Source organism: Rhagoletis zephyria, unplaced genomic scaffold (genome assembly GCF_001687245.7).
Source record: "Rhagoletis zephyria isolate East Lansing unplaced genomic scaffold, Rhagoletis_zephyria_1.1 Rzeph_scaffold_00869, whole genome shotgun sequence".
Taxonomy (NCBI): Eukaryota; Metazoa; Arthropoda; class Insecta; order Diptera; family Tephritidae; genus Rhagoletis; species Rhagoletis zephyria.
Genome location: NW_016157953.1, coordinates 68,757 through 85,940, shown reverse-complemented (window position 1 = coordinate 85,940; position 17,184 = coordinate 68,757).

Here is a 17,184-nt window from a genome sequence, read left to right as displayed (position 1 = left end):
ATAAAAATAAAATATTTTACACAAAAAGGGTTGAAATTTTGATATTCCTGCGCATATTTTGTTTGTAAGTCAAATATTAGTGGCATTGTGCTGCTATGATTGCACGACCGAGTAATCATAGTCAACTTATGTACAGTAGTCGAAAAAGTTATAGCCGCACCAAATTTTTACAAGTTTTAAAACATTATTTTTGTTATTTAATTTTTGTTAGTTTTTTTAGTTCTTTCTTTAACAATATCCGAATAAATACGCGCTTTAAAGGCAGTGTCACGCGGGTGGGTATTTGCCGAAATTTGCTGCAAATCTTATCCCAATTGTATGAATACCCAAATATTTTTCTTTATCCCAATCACGAAAACTAATTTGTTGAAATTTTTCAATAGAAGATTCCTGTACTGTACCCAGGGTTGGAAAACCTTAAAACATTTTTTGAAGTGTTAAAAACCTTGTTTAAAACAATGGAAAAAATCACCTATTTTTAAAACATGTGTTAAAACATTTTGTTTTAAGCTAGTTTAAAACATATATAAAAAAAACATCATATAATTAATAGTTTTCGTACTTTTCAAAAGTTGTATTTGCAACATAATGTCCCTTATCGTCCGAATTTATTTCATCCGCCCTTAGTGAATACACGGAAACGAAAAGTGAACCGGTTCGGAGAAGGCTGAAGGCTGAATACATTTGAGTTAAATTGTAGACACATGGAATAGCAACTCTGAGCTCGGTGATTTCCGAAACTACAAAAATTCCCAATAACAAAACGAAAACATAGAAAATGAATGAATAAGGTATATTTCACCAGGTACTGTGAGTACTAGTACAATATCAATAACACTGGATCACAAATTTTAGTTTGGGTTTTGTTCTCCAGACGCCACTATCAAATTTCTATGCTCGGTTATTCCAAAAATCGCGTTGATTTTTTTCTATGGATACGTTTTCGAGATATTTGCAATTTACTGTTATTCAGCTTAAAACAAAAAATGGTTCCACTTAATCGCGTATACCTTACAAACCAATTTAACGATCTTCAAATGAGAGACGTCAGGTCAAAGCTCATAAAATTCTCCATAAACCACATATCACAGCGCATGGCAGTGCACGCGAGTGACGAAAGCAGCTACAGTAACATGCTGAAATGACTCGCTCATATATACACGAGATTTGGAAATTTTTATCCAGACGTCCAATCGACATGTTTGAGATATCGTCGGAAAGGTATTGCAGAGTGTGTTCAGAAAATGTACTCAAGCTTCATAAACGATTAACCGGATTCTTAAAAATTAGGCTAAAGTGCTGCCAAACAAAAAATGTGGTACTGCTTTTCCCGGTTTAAGGGGGCATGANTTTGAGATATCGTTGGAAAGGTCTTGCAGAGTGTGTTCAGAAAATGTATTCAAGCTTCATAAACGATTAACCGGATTCTTAAAAGTCAAGCTAAAGTGTTGCCAAACAAAAAACGTTTTACTGCTTTTCCCGGTTTAAGGGGGCATGAGGGTACACCCACCATATTTAGTGTTATTCTATAGGCCAATACCTTTCAAACGATACCTTATATATTAAGTTCCGGCTACTAGTTGGAAAGATATAGAGTGTCTCCACTACGAGATGCTTTGGTATGTACCTGGCGTCTGTACGTACCTTCATTTAATCTCTTTCAAACTTTCAGGAATTAAGTCCGCCTTTTGCAAATTAAATAAGTTCTCTGCAAGAAGGTTTGTTTAAAAAAATACGTATACACTGTTATGGTGCGCATAGCATTGAGAGCAGCAGTGTGTGCAGGCGGCATGACACAATGGGGTGCACTGTGGCTAGTCATGTCGGCTGGGTGGGGTTCTTGCCTCACTCCTGTTCCCTGCGCCATAGCGGACACGTAGCAAAAAAAAATTCAAAAAAAAATCCGTTTAAACAGAAAAAGCTGAAAAAGAACGTAAAAATTTAAAACAAGCTGAAAATCAAAAGAAAACGAAATACCAATCTAAGCAAAAAAAAAATAAAAAATCAGGAAAATTATGTACATCAACTGAACGATTAACTAATCATCTTTATTTTGACATCATTAGTTGTCTAATCGGCTATGTAGTTCATAAAATATTGATATTTCAAAGTATCGAAAAAATTTAACTTAACCTCGTATATCCCTTCAATTTCCCACCCGCGCCAAACAACTTTGGTAAGGTTAAAATCAGCATGAAGAGCTCCACCAAATTACACACCTGGGTTTTCTACAGCTAAAAGGTCGGTATTCTACACTTTTTGTAAAAATTAACCTCACATTTGACGTCAGTAATGAAAACGGAATGTCAATCATCTGACACTGAAAGTTGACGACAGTCTTTGACATGCACTGCGGTAATGAAAACGCATTTAACATCAAATGGACAGCAGTCAGATGAAGTAAGGAAAACGTAGCTGTCCGCGGGAAAGCGTTTATTAACCAAAAAACAAGTAGACCAACAGACCTGCTGGAACTAGTGACAATCAGCAACCGTGTCCGCAAGGAACACAGCTATCGCAAAATGGCAGACCTTCCATGCAGTTTTAGCGTTGCCGTACACTCTAGAAAATTATGAGATGGTGAAATTTCTGACATGCTACCGGGTGCGCTATCTGCCGAAGAATAAATTATTTATATTTTTTGCGGCGAACAGTAACCCATGACAAACCTGCTTCACTTCCCGACTCGTCACGGAAGCGAGCAGGAAAAGGGTTAACTGTCTTTTGCGAGGCGTCCGGCAAGAGAACTGGGTGGTAAAATCACAAGAACGTGGGGCGCGACTCACCCCTGAGATATAGTCTCAGAAAAAAAAATAATTAGTAATTAGCCGGGCAAAAAAAATAATACCCCGTAGTTACGTCAAGTGGCAGTCAGGGTTCGTCCGACTCAGTATTGGTAGTCTAATAAGTTAAGTTTGAAGTTACGTAAATACCGAGGTCAACGCATGTACAATATTCCGCGTCAGTATTCGCTTGTAATGCTGGGTGGACTCGTTATTTTATAGCCGATCTCTGGAGCAATAGGTCTACTGATCTGGTTAATACTGAGTCGGGTCCTATCATTCTTGTATTCGTAAAGCAATGAATTTAATGTTTTGAAAGGTTCAATCTGGGGTTTTAGTAAGTCAATGTGATTTATAGTAATACTGGTAAGAAATTTATGGTTGGGTCAAAGTTTTCCCAGTAAATTCGGATTAAAACTCAACCTGGTTGTATAATCAATTCAGATTGAATTAGCGTTCTTTTCGAAATGTTTGAGTCCGAATTACACCGAGTAAACGTTGGGCCAACAATCAAGTCCGGTGTTGCGGTGGTTCTCTATTGTTTTAGGCCAGAGAAGCCTACCCCCCAAAGTGCCGAACTTAGTCGGTCTTAACACCCTGTCCCCCACTAATTCAACACCGCTAAGAAGACCACAGGGCAGACTGTCCTGAAAAGGACACTTGGCCGCGAGTTTATAGCCGTCCGGCGGCTGGGGAAAACGTGTATATATTTATATAGTTTCTTATTCATTATGGGTTTGCGGCCCAAGAGATATTTTCTTAAAGGAGAACTCGTCAAAACTCCTAAATGAAGTAGACATTTTGATAAGGAGAACTCGTCAAAACTCCTAAAAGACCATCCTAATGGGAGTGCGGATTGTCAGGCAGCTCACGACTCCCGGTGGGAGCGCGCGTGAACGTCCTATGAATATAGATGCTCGGGGAGGATACGACCGCCAAAGCGCCCAGTGAAAAGGACAGTAAGAGAAAAAAAGATACTCTATTCACATTCGTTGGCTAGAGTTAGCAACCCCCGACCGAACTTAGTCGGTCTTCACAATGTGGTCCTATATGAACTCGCCGCGTTGTTCTCTACTGCTAAGGAGTAGTAATCAAAAACGTATATTCTCTACCAGCAGAGATATGATCGGTAGGGAAGAGTTACAGAAGCGAGTTACAGCCCTGCATGACTTAGCTTCGAGGAAAAGCCATGCACAGTTGGACCCCGGGCAGTCTGCGGGCGGTCAAGGTTACACCCTGTCGCTAAGTTTAATATTGGAAAAAACGTGTATATATATAAATTTGAGAAAAAACGTGATTATTAAATTTTGGAAGAAATGCTTTACTTCGGATCGCTCTTCGTGACAGATGACAGTGTCATGGCCGGATGTCAGATGCATGGAACCTCCCGATCGGTTTGCCATTCAAGTCCTCTAAATCGTACAAAGCATTGCCTACCTTTCGCAGAACAAGACACTTGATATATTTAGGCAAGAATTTAGCATTTATGCCTTGCTTAAAATTGCTAAGAGCGAAGTTTTTCCGGAATACTTCTTGTCCTTCCCGGTAATTCACAACTCGCGTACGTTTGTTGTACGTGTTCGCTGCTCTGTCTTGCGCTTGCTCAAGGTTCTTTCGTATGTGTTCGCGAATTTTTGCTAGCTTGTCAGCTCTGCTTGTAATCGGGATTTCGTCTTGTCTTAGGCTACCAAGTTTCTCCAGTATGTTAGAGGCTGACACGTGTTGTATCATATTTTGTCCAAATAACGCGAAGTATGGCGAGCCCTGTATCGGCGTTGGGTAATCGCTTCTTAAAACCGACAAAATTTCGGGAGTATGTTTGTCCCAGTCCATGTGATCTTGCTTGTCCTTCAGGAATATTCTTACCTTCGAAACAATCTCTCTGTTCACTCGTTCAGAGGCGTTAGCCTACGGTGAGTATAACCCCGTCTTAATGTGAACAACCCCATAGTTTTCAAAAAACTGTTGCATCTCCTTCTAAATGAATTGCTTCCCGTTATCACTATGGACGAATTGAGGGACCCCGAAAGCTGGAAAATTCTCTGTACTAAAGAAGCTTGTTACATTTGCCGATGTCGCTTTTTGCATCGCCTTCAAAAATACGTATTTGGAAAAATTGTCTAGCACTATGAATAAAAACTGGTCTCTTCGCTTCGATCCTGGATGTGGTCCTAAGAAGTCGCAATAAAGACGCTGGAATGGCCTCTCGGATACGAAGGCATTGCCCATAGGTGGTCTGGACACTTGATTTGTGGCTTTCACAGCTTTGCAGGATTCACATCGGTTCACGTAGAGGCATATGTCCTTTGCCCTTTTCTTCCAAAAATATTTCTGTCGAACACGCTCTAAAGTCTTCTGCCAACCTCCATGGTAACTAGCATTAGAATCGTGTGAACATTTGATTGCGAGCTCCGTCAGCCCTTCCGGTAACCACTAACGCCAGAATGAATCCTCTTCCTCTTCCACACCTCTTCGACACATCACTCTTTTGTAAACTCTATTGTCGACTTTGCCTAGACCGGGTAGCCCTTTGTGATTGTGTTCAATTGTTTCACGAAGCTCCAAGTACTCTACACCGACGAATTCTGGTGATGCCAAGTCAATTCCTAGAGGTGGAGTAGTAGAGAGTTCGTCAACGTCAAAACGCGAAAGAGTGTCCGGCACGACATTTAAAGGGCCTTTGCGATGCTCCATCCTAAAGTTGTATCTTTGCAATAGAAGCGACCATCTTGCCAGCCTGCCACTCAAGTCTTTTTATGTCATTAGCCACTTGAAACAAAATGCTTCGACTGCCTCAGGAGTTAGCTTAAATGGACCAGGTGACTTTCGAAGGCAATCTGTCATTGGACCCGCCAGATCTGCAAAATTGGTAATAAACGACCTGTACCAATTAGCCATTCCTATAAACCTGCGAATCTGACTAGGAGATTTTGGAATCGGAAAATCCTTTATAGGTTCTATTTTGCCTGGGTCTACTTTCAAACAACCATTCCCTATCAAATACCCGAGATACCGAATTTCCTTCAGGCAGAACTTGCTCTTCTTTACGTTGATAGGGAGTCCCGCATCCCGCAAGCATTTCGCCACTCCCTTCAATAATTCCAACTGATCTTAGTCTGAGCTGCGCACCACCACGTCATCCAGGTAGGCGAAGACGTGAAGGGATAGCCTTATCCATCAGCCGAATCATTGTTTGTGGTCCGTTGCACAGGCCAAAGGGCATTACTTTAAAGTGGTACAATGGCTGACCTGGAACCGCAAATGCCGTCTTTTCCTTAGACGATTCCGTTAATTTGATTTGAAAGAAAGCATCCTTCAAATCTATACCACTTATAAAACATGTATCCTTTAACCTGTTCAACAGCCCATTAATATGGGACGACGGATACAAGTACTTCTTTGTGACCGCGTTCACCTTCCTGGAATCAATGCACAACCTGACCTTGCCTGGTTTCCGGACTAGAACCACGGTGAATTCGATTCCTCAATCACTCCCATCTTGACTACCCTTTCAATTTCGCTATAGGCTTCCGCCTGCTTGGGTGGTGAAAGAGGAAAGTGCTTAATTTTAATTGGCACTGCATCACCCATGTCTATAAGGTGCATCACTAAACTGGTTTGACTTAGTCCTAGCTTTTCGAACGAGGGAAACTCCTGAACAACTTCTTGAAATGCTTTCTTCTAATCTGGTGTGAGCTGATGGGAGTTTGGCTCATCTTCATTTGGAAAGTCTAAACACGAAACGGTTGGCAATACATCGGAAACTAACGCAAACGCCTTCCAGAAATCAACTCCCAGGTATGGCTCTTGGGTTAATGACGGTACAAGATAAAAGCGAATAGTCCTCGTAATGTTTTTGAAAGTGACCGGTAAAGATATCGAGCCAAGTATTTTCTGCTGATTTCCACCAGCCTTGTAAACAAACGCGCGGAAAGGATGATATTTTAAACTGTTTCTTTTTAGGAAATTATCGCATCCGTTTCCAAGAATGGAAACGTTTGCTCCGGAATCCAATAAACCAACAACGAGACCACCGTGTATTTTAATCTTTGCTAGCGGTCTTTCATCTGGTGTTATCAGAATTTTCGTACCTTGCAAAAGTTTACGCATATTTACTCGGCTAGAATATCTTTTCCTACACTGTAGTATGTTTTCCGAAACCACAAGTTTGGGTTCTTCTTCGAAAATATCCGCTCTTATCCGTTCATGTCCTCTTCTCTTTTCTCTAAACTAACTGGGAATTGAGTCTGGCAGGCGACGTCCCTACGCGAAGCTCTAAGAATTCGAACCTGCAAAGCATTGGCTGTAGAAGAAATCATACACTCGGAATCAGAACTATCGGAACTATCTGGGAAGGTTATGATGACCCGTGGTGAAACCCTCGAGGGACAGGACTGGTACTACTCTACGAACTACTGACATCTCCATGCAAACGAACTGTTCTGGCTGGGATCGGCTTACTTTTTGGTTTAGTACAGGTGGCGGTTGCTCCTGTACTCCCTGCTTCGGGGGCTAGGGTGCCGAACGAGACTCCCCGATTGCCTTCTCGCTTGGGTTCCGGTTTCCCTGTCGCCGATGATCTCTAGTGACCACCCCCTTCTGTCCACACTTGAAGCAGAACACGTTCCGAATCGCTTCCTCGCAATAGATGTAAGAATGTCCCATCTTGTCACAGTTCCAGCACTGTATCCCTGAGTAGTCCGGTTTCCTAGTCCTATGGAAATTTAGCGCTTCCACTTGTGGATAAACTTCTCCATCCATTGCTACTGTCCACTCATCCGGTGTGATAGCCATTGTTTCGTTGACACGCCGTCCTGAATAGTTCGGTACAGNGCGGAAAGGATGATATTTTAAACTGTTTCTTTTTAGGAAATTATCGCATCCGTTTCCAAGAATGGAAACGTTTGCTCCGGAATCCAATAAACCAACAACGAGACCACCGTGTATTTTAATCTTTGCTAGCGGTCTTTCATCTGGTGTTATCAGAATTTTCGTACCTTGCAAAAGTTTACGCATATTTACTCGGCTAGAATATCTTTTCCTACACTGTAGTATGTTTTCCGAAACCACAAGTTTGGGTTCTTCTTCGAAAATATCCGCTCTTATCCGTTCATGTCCTCTTCTCTTTGCTCTAAACTAACTGGGAATTGAGTCTGGCAGGCGACGTCCCTACGCGAAGCTCTAAGAATTCGAACCTGCAAAGCATTGGCTGTAGAAGAAATCATACACTCGGAATCAGAACTATCGGAACTATCTGGGAAGGTTATGATGACCCGTGGTGAAACCCTCGAGGGACAGGACTGGTACTACTCTACGAACTACTGACATCTCCATGCAAACGAACTGTTCTGGCTGGGATCGGCTTACTTTTTGGTTTAGTACAGGTGGCGGTTGCTCCTGTACTCCCTGCTTCGGGGGCTAGGGTGCCGAACGAGACTCCCCGATTGCCTTCTCGCTTGGGTTCCGGTTTCCCTGTCGCCGATGATCTCTAGTGACCACCCCCTTCTGTCCACACTTGAAGCAGAACACGTTCCGAATCGCTTCCTCGCAATAGATGTAAGAATGTCCCATCTTGTCACAGTTCCAGCACTGTATCCCTGAGTAGTCCGGTTTCCTAGTCCTATGGAAATTTAGCGCTTCCACTTGTGGATAAACTTCTCCATCCATTGCTACTGTCCACTCATCCGGTGTGATAGCCATTGTTTCGTTGACACGCCGTCCTGAATAGTTCGGTACAGGGCTCCTGGTTTCCTTCAGGATCTGTTCGCCTTTCCTAGCAACGTCACGTAGGTCATGTAGGGTGTGTGCACCGGCATTGAAAAGCATCAACTTCAGGCTTCTGTTAAGAATCCTCTTCAACATGTCCATCAAGAGGTTCTCCGACATCGGCTCCCTTAGTCTCGCGTTCAAGGCTAATATATCTGTATAAAGCGTATCATATGATTCACTAGCCTTCTGACGACGCATTGAGATCTCCGTCATGATCTCATGGTCACTCTTTAAGGTGCCGAATTCCCGCCTGATAGAATAGCACAAGAAGGGATAAGTCGCATCTGGGTTCTGCCTAGTGAACAACCAATATCATTCCTCAGCTCGCCCTGACAAAAATAGTTGGAAACTTACCATCACCTGTTCATTTGTGCATTGCGTGCGCTCGCACAGCGTATTTAGCTTGAAGAGAAAATCTGAAGCGCTACCGGTGCCTCCATAGCATACCTTCCAATCCTGTGGCTTAATGACAATATTGGTGGAGAAATTTGGTCGGTTATTCAAAGTGGCTTTTGTCGGATTGCGTCCGATAGGAGCAAAGTCCCTAGGGCCATCGGGTGCAGTTTGAGATGCAGTTACCACTGCACTTAATGCGCTCATATTTTCCCGCTTTGTTCTCATTTCAGCTCTCATTTCTTCTTGCGAAGTACGTAAGAGCTGATGAAGCACCCCTACCCACGAATCTCCTGAAGGCGCTCTGCCAATAGAACGTCTACTTATATCTTCTGCAGTACCTTCACCAAAACCGGTATTCCCTGGCAAAGACCTATCATTTTCCTGTCTTCCAGAAAGCATAGTCATGGAGGTAGCGGAAATATTCTGGACCGAATTCCAGAATTCCAGGTGGTGAGGCTATCAACTTTAAGTCCCGGAGCATGATTGGCCATCGGAATTGGAGGCGGAACTCCTCCAGTGTGGTCAGCAATAGGTGAATGCATCACGGGAGGATTAGTTGCTGGCATAGCAGGAGTGTTATTTCACCCGGCCCCTCTTGACTTGACGCCGCTACCTCTCACAGAGCTACTGCGCGTAAGGCTTTGCTGCTGTTCCATACAGTGAATCAACTTCAATTGGCAAGACAAGTTCAGATTAAAAATCTACAACAGGAGCTGAACGCTTGGCTCCCGCAGAGCTCAAACCAAAATCGAAAATCCGAGAAGTTTTTTTGTTAAGTAAAGCTTGCTGTTAACAGCCTAAGCCAAAGAACGTCCGAGAAAAATATTCAAATAAAAATAAAAAAATCACGACATTTAGCCGAGTGGCGCGATACTGGCGTGCCTGATCGGCAACAATTCAAAAAAAATTTCAATAATCATTCAGCCCGCATAATAAATACGAATATACGCGCGAAAAAGTGGCAAAAAAAAATCAATCAAAATATATTTTTAGTAAATAGGCATATATGGTTGGTTAGATAAATATAGGTAGTCATATACATGTTTTTAAAGTTCAATTGGGTATAATTTTTTTGATATAAGAAAAACGTATTTATCAAGGTCAATGGGAATGCTGACCCCCTCTGACTTTAGGAGGGCACTAGTCTACGTTAAGTATATGCTACAAAACAACAAAACACTTGTTGCTGTTTGGTCCAGCACACCCAAACGCAATGCAAAGCCGGCATAGTGGAATGCACCTCCAGACTTGAAGGGTGACTGGACTTCGCGTACAATTTTACTGAGCTATTTTCCGGTCTCAGTGCACCCCGCCGCAATGCAGCAAGGGGCAGTTAACCATACCTCCCTGAGACATGTGGGGTGACCCCGATAGTCAGCGCTGGTTGGATTCCCAGCCCACTCCATCGAGATACGTAGGCGCTCAGGAGCGCCAGGGTAGACCTATGGAGTGAGCTGGGGTCCGAACGAAATATTTAATTATCACTATTTTGAGAAAAAAAAAAACACGTGGTGAAAAAAAATAAAAAAAATTATCGGCAAAAAAAAAACTAAAAGAAAAATCTATTTAAACTAAACCCCACTTAGCGGACTATTTTCCCGTGCCGACATATCGGACCACTGAACAAAGTTGGAGAAAAAAAAGTCAAACTACAAAAAAAAACTAAGTACATTTATCACTGCCTCCCCGGGTGAATATAAAACTCCGGAGGACGTGACGTGAAGTCTCGGAGAAGCCTTCGGTTGCTGACCAAGAGGTCTGATCCGAGCCAGCACACTCAACCTCACTCATCCCGACGCAACGCAGCAAGGGGCAGCAATCACATGCCCCCCTGGGACTTGCGGGATGGTGAAGACTAATGTGCCCGTCAGGACCAGTCAACCTGACCAGACCTCAGGCTACCTCGTTGGGCGTCATCTGTTATGGTACGCATACATGGGAGCAGTAGTTAGTGCAGGCGGCAGGACAAAAAGGGAGCACTGTGGCTAGTCATGTCGGCTAGGCGGGGCTCTGGCCCTCACTACTGTTCCCTGCGCCATAGCAGAGAAACAGTCATGCCTTGTCAAACATCCCAACGGACGGACACACAACAAATAAAAATTCAAAAAATTACAAAAAATCCGTTACAACAATAAAAAAACTGAAAAAAGAACGTTAAATTGAAATATTTAAAATAAACTAAAAAATCAAAAGAAAGCAGAATCCAAACTAAACTGAAATAAGAAGAAATGAACCAAGAACAAAAAAAAACTAAGGCCGAATATGAGGCACCAGCGCTGGTATTGTGGTGCCTAGTGCTGGATAACCCTCGCCATGGCTACTGGCTCACCCTAATATCAGTAGCCCCTTTATCAAGGCCCTAATGTGCCTTCCTACATAAAGAAAAGGGTCAACATTACCATTTTATTACAGTTTTATTAATAATTGAATTCCTTAATTCTAATTCCGCCGCTGTGGTGTAGTGGTAAGCAGTGCGCGCTTCCACTCCACAATGCCTGGGTTCAAACCCTGGTCAAAGCAACATCGCAAAAATAAAAAATAAAAAATTTTTTTAACAGCGGTCGTCCCTCGGCAGGCAATGGCAAACCTCCGAATGTATTTCTGCCATGAAAAACACTTCTCATAAAAATGCAATCGCCGTTCGGAGTCGACGTAGAACTGTAGGTCCCTCCGCTTTGTGTGACAACATCAAGGCGCACGCCACAAATCGGAGGAGAAGCTCGGCCAAACACTAACATATGTGTAAGCGCCAAATTATTATTACTATTATTAATTCTAATTCCTAAAACTAATTTTTAAAGCTAACTAACCTAAATCCTAACATCTAATAAAAAAAGTAAGTATGCTTAACTCTTAAGTGATTGCGACTAAGGTAAGTATGTATGGGGTAAGTCCGGTAGTTTAGATAGGTATGTATATAGATAAAGATAAATTAAGTTCTGCCGGTGAGTATAGGTATGGCAAGTTTATGTAAGTCTTATTCTAGGTAAGTCTTAGTAAGCAATGCAGGTAAGTATAGTTAACAAAAAATAAATAACAAAAAAATTCAATTAAGTTAGTTAAGTAATTATTTAATCTAATAATCTTCCCCTATATTTCTAGATTTATTGGTTTTGATTTGCTTTTAGGTTTTTTAATCCTTTTCTTTAAATCTTCTTTTTCTCTATTTTTTCCTTTGTATAAAAAAAAATATATATTTTTATATGTAATTTATTTCTTCATTATTTCTATTATTATTATCATGTTAAGTCTTTAGTTATATAGAGGCCATTTTTCTTTTATTATATTTATAATATATATATATATATTTATAATATATAATATATTAAAAAAAATATCAAACTTTTATTCAGTAGCCGTACTGAATATGAACATATGTACCGAAAAAAAACAATAAAAATATAGATAGTTAGTACATAAGCGTATAAGGTTGTTAGTTAAATATACGTGGTCATATACATGTATTTATAAGATCGGTATACTTTGTTTATAAATAGGAAATATATATTTATCAAAGTCAGTGGGAATGCTGACCCCCCTAACATTAGGAAGGCACTAGTCTACGAGAAAATAAGGTACAAGGAAAACAAACACAAAAGTCGCTATTTGGTCCAGCACAGCCAACCGCAATGGAAAGCCGGCATTATGGAATGCCCCTCCAGACTTGAAGGGTGTACTGGACTTCGCGTGCAAGTTGCTGAACTATCTTTCGGTCTCAGTGCACCCCACCGCAATGCATCAAGGGGCAGTCACGCATGCCCCCCTGAGACATGTGGGGTGACTGAGACCCCGATAGTCATTCGTGGTTGGCGTCACAGCCCACTCCATCGCAATACGAAGGCGCTCAGAAGCGCCACCGCAGACCTATGGAGTGAGCTGGGGTCCGAAAGAAAAATTTAATTATCACTTTTTTTCCAAAAAAAAACACGAGGTGAAAAAAATAAAAATAAAAAAAAATATTCGGCAAGAGAAAAATTTACTACGAAAATCTATTTATACTAAACCCCACTTAGCGGACAAATTTTCCCCATCTCCCATGCCGACATATCGGACCATTGAACAATTTGGTCAAAAGTCAAACTACAAAAAACCTAAGTGCGTTTAGCACTGCCTCACCGGGTGAATACAAAATTCCGGAGGACGTGACGTGAAGTCTCGGAGAAGCCTTTTACTCCACTCATCCCGCCGCAACGCAGCAAGGGGCAGCAATCACATGCCCCCCTGGGACTTGCGGGATGGTGAAGCCTAATGTGGCAGTCAGGACCAGTCAACCTGATCAGACCTGAGGCTACCCCGTTGGGCGCCATCTGTTATGGTACGCATAGCATTGAGAGCAGCAGTGAGTGCAGGCGGCATGACACAATGGGGTGCACTGTGGCTAGTCATGTCGGCTGGGCGGGGTTCTTGCCTCACTCCTGTTCCCTGCGCCATAGCAGAGAAAAGTCATACCTTGTCAAACGTCTTAACGGACGGACACATAGCAAAAAATGAATAAAATAAAAATCCGTTAAAACAAAAAAAAAGCTGAAAATCAAAAAAAAACGAAATACCAATCTAAGCAAAAAAAAAAAAAAGAACCTAAGGCCGAATATAAGGGCGCCACTGGTGGAGTTGTGACGCCCGGTGCTGGCCCACCCTCATCCATGGCTACTGTCGCACTCTAATGTCGGTAGCCCATATAAAAATGCTAATGTGCCTCCCTAACCCAGGAAAAAGGTCAACATTCCCATTTAATTACAATTTATTCGAATAAATTCATTTTCTTAACCTAATTCTTAAAGCTAATTATCCTAACACTAAGAGTTACTAATCCTATCATTTCTAAAAAAAACTAATTTCTAACATAAAAAAAAAACTATCATCTAAAAAGGTAAGTATACCTAAATAACTACGTATGGGTTTTCCTTAAGTCTAGGGGGAAAAAGTAATTAATCAATTAAAATTAAGTCTAAGTTAAGGTAGGTAAGGTAAGAACGGGGAAGTCTAATTTTAGAAGTGACTATATATAAGGTTCAAGTCCTTTTTTCTTATATCTCTATTAGTATTTGTTTTTAACTTCGTTTTAAGTAATCCAATTATTTTCTTTTTTTTTCTTTTCAGGTTTATTGGTATTATTAGTATCGTTTTATTTAATTATTTATAAGTTTATTAGGTTAATTTACTATTTTATGTTGTGGCCATTCTTTTGTTATAATCATTAAATATTTATTTATTTAAATTTTAAATGTTTCTTTATTTAAAATCGTTTCTGTTGAATTTTCGCGAAATTGTTATTTTATGTTAATTTATATTAGGTTCCTTTGGTTATATGACTTCCGTTTTCATTTATTTAAAATTAAGTTATTTTAAGTTTTTCTATATGGTAGTTTATTTCATTTTATCTAGCTTTAGTTAATGTTAAATTACTTGATTGAATCTTTATTTAGTTTAAATTAATTCAATTTAATCTAATTTAATTTTAGGTAATTTATTTATTTAAATTATCAAGATTTCTCGTTTGCTTTGTAAAAAACAATTCAAGGGTGTTCATATTTTGTGGTTTAGCTAAGTGAAGTTTCTATATCATCTATATACTAGATGTGATACACGTCCATATGCATATATGCCTTTATATAGGTGCATATACGTATTTATCTACTTATATATATGTATATATGTATGTATATAAGAATATAAAAGAAAATTATTTTAGTTCGTACTATTAAATTTCCTTTTACTTTCTTTGGTTTACATTTAATTGTTTTAATTCTTAGTTAAAAAAACAAAATAGAATTTTTAATATTTTGTTTTTCTTCTCTTGTTATTCTTTTGTCTTTTCTACAATTTTCCCTTACTTTCTAAGTTCTTTTAAAAGTTATATTACAGAAATGAAACAGATTTTGCTTAGGCCCGAAGGACTCACTCTAATGTTGCAGCAGGCCTTGTTGGGGGACTGCTGTTGTTGTTGTTGCCGGTTATGTTGTTGTTGTGGTGATACAGCTGCGGCTACTGTGGCAACCGTTGTTGTGCTGCGGCTGATGCTGTGTTGTGCTGCGGCCTGATGCTGTGTTGTGCTGCGGCCTGATGCCGGTTCCGCACTACGCTCGGCGCCGGTGGTGTATGGCGGCTTGTTGCCGGTGTTGTGCTACGGCTTGATGCCGGTGGTGTATAGCGGCTTGTTGCCGCTGTTGTGCTGCGGCTTGATGCCGGTGTTGTGCTACGGCTTGATGCCGGTTCCGCACTGCGCTCGATGCCGGTAGTGTATGGCGGCTTGTTGCCGGTGTTGTTCTACGGCTTGATGCCGGTTCCGCACTGCGGCTCGATGCCGGTGGTGTATGGCGGCTTGTATTGTATCTCTTCGAATACCTGAAAAGAAAAGATACTACCTGAGTTAAACCCTTAGCTACTAGACTATGTTTGATCACACAAAAAACATATATATATGTATATATTTACTTCCAAAATTAGAGCACGACTCTCGAGAACTGCACAAAAGCAAAAAATCTAGGTGTGGTAGGCAAATATTCACTCGCGACCAAGTATCGAACATATACCTACGCAAGTTAGCACGCGATTTATATTTTCGCATTCGGGCATGTATATGCATATTGCAAATCTCATTTTCCACTTATAGGAGTTATTGCCGACATTGTCCCTTTGTACGTGCCAAAAATTTATTCATTTCTATATACGCAATTATGTAGCACCGAACATTCATACTTACAATTGTGTATCTCCAGTCACCAGCTGATCTTTTGGATAGCACAACAAAATGATTTAGTGTTTTATAGCTTTGTAGCTAAAAAAATATGTACATTACACTAATTTTAATTATAATAGTTTTAACACAGTTAATTTCACTTTTCTTTTAGTTTCCTTCTCAGCCGTTCCGATTGCTACCCGCCAATGCTATATTGAAAAGGCCGACTGTGAGTTTGCCAGCGGGTTTTTATACCCCTGCACTGCGGGAATATTCCATTTGGAAGAATAACGGGCACTGCGTCATTTGGACTAGTTCCGTTACTCTTCCAAATGGAATTTGCCGCAGTGCAAGGAGGAATATCAAAAAAAAAAAAAATCCGGGGTTGCCGTGCCCAAATTATCTGGGCAAGCAAAAACCCAAGAAAATATAACCGGTTAAACTTCAACTTTCCTAATTTTCAATATTTAATATCTCGGAAGCTACTTGACCGATTAGAAAAGTATTGATGCCAATTCAAATATAATTCTAATAGCTTTTTTTTCCAACGTATTTACTATAACCATTTTGGAAACAAATTTTTGGTAAACGCTATTAAAAAAAATATATCCATACAATTTCGATTTTTACAGTGGTAGTGACTTTCGTTAAATTTTGCACTATAATAAACCTTTCTATATAAGGTAATAACTTGTACTTTCTAAATAATATAAATTTCTGTAGCATTAATTATGCATTTTTTTTCCAAAGGTAATTTATTAAAAAAGATTTAATTTTTGTTTTCTTTCTTTGTATTTCTGACTTGAAAAAAAAAAAAAAATCTGGAAAATTATGTACATCAACTAACCGATAATCTAATCATCTTTGTTTTGACATCATTAGTTGTCTAATCGGCTATGTAGTTCATAAAATATTGATATTTCAAAGTATCGTAGTAGTAAATTTAACTTAACCTCGTATATCCCTTCAATTTCCCACCCGCGCCAAACAACTTTGGTAAGGTTAAAATCAGCATGAAGAGCTCCACCAAATTACACCCCTGGTTTTTCTACAGCTAAAAGGTCGGTATTCTACACTTTTGTAAAAATTAACCTCACATTTGGCGTCAGTAATGAAAACGGAATGTCAATCATCTGACATCAAATGGACAGCTGTCAGATGAAGGCAGTGTTTTTGGCGTCTGTGATTCTGACCTCATGAAAACCAGCCTTTAGTACTAAGGAAAACGTAGCTGTCTGCGGGAAAGTGTTTATTAACCAAAAAAAAGTGTATTACTCACTTTTTACTATCACTTCAGAGAGTGATTTTGTGTTTGACCTTTTTGCAGGATTTTACACGAAAAGTATTGGATCAGAGCTATTATATCATCCATACATATGTACATATATTCATGTATATTCATCAGTTATCAACAGACCCCGTTAAAATGATTTCAGTATTTTTTTTTTTAATTTTCGTCTTGCCTTTTGATCAATAGACTACTAAACCTATGCCTGAAACCATCTACGAATATCAAAACCAGTTGCAACAAATGAGATCATACATAAATATGTATGT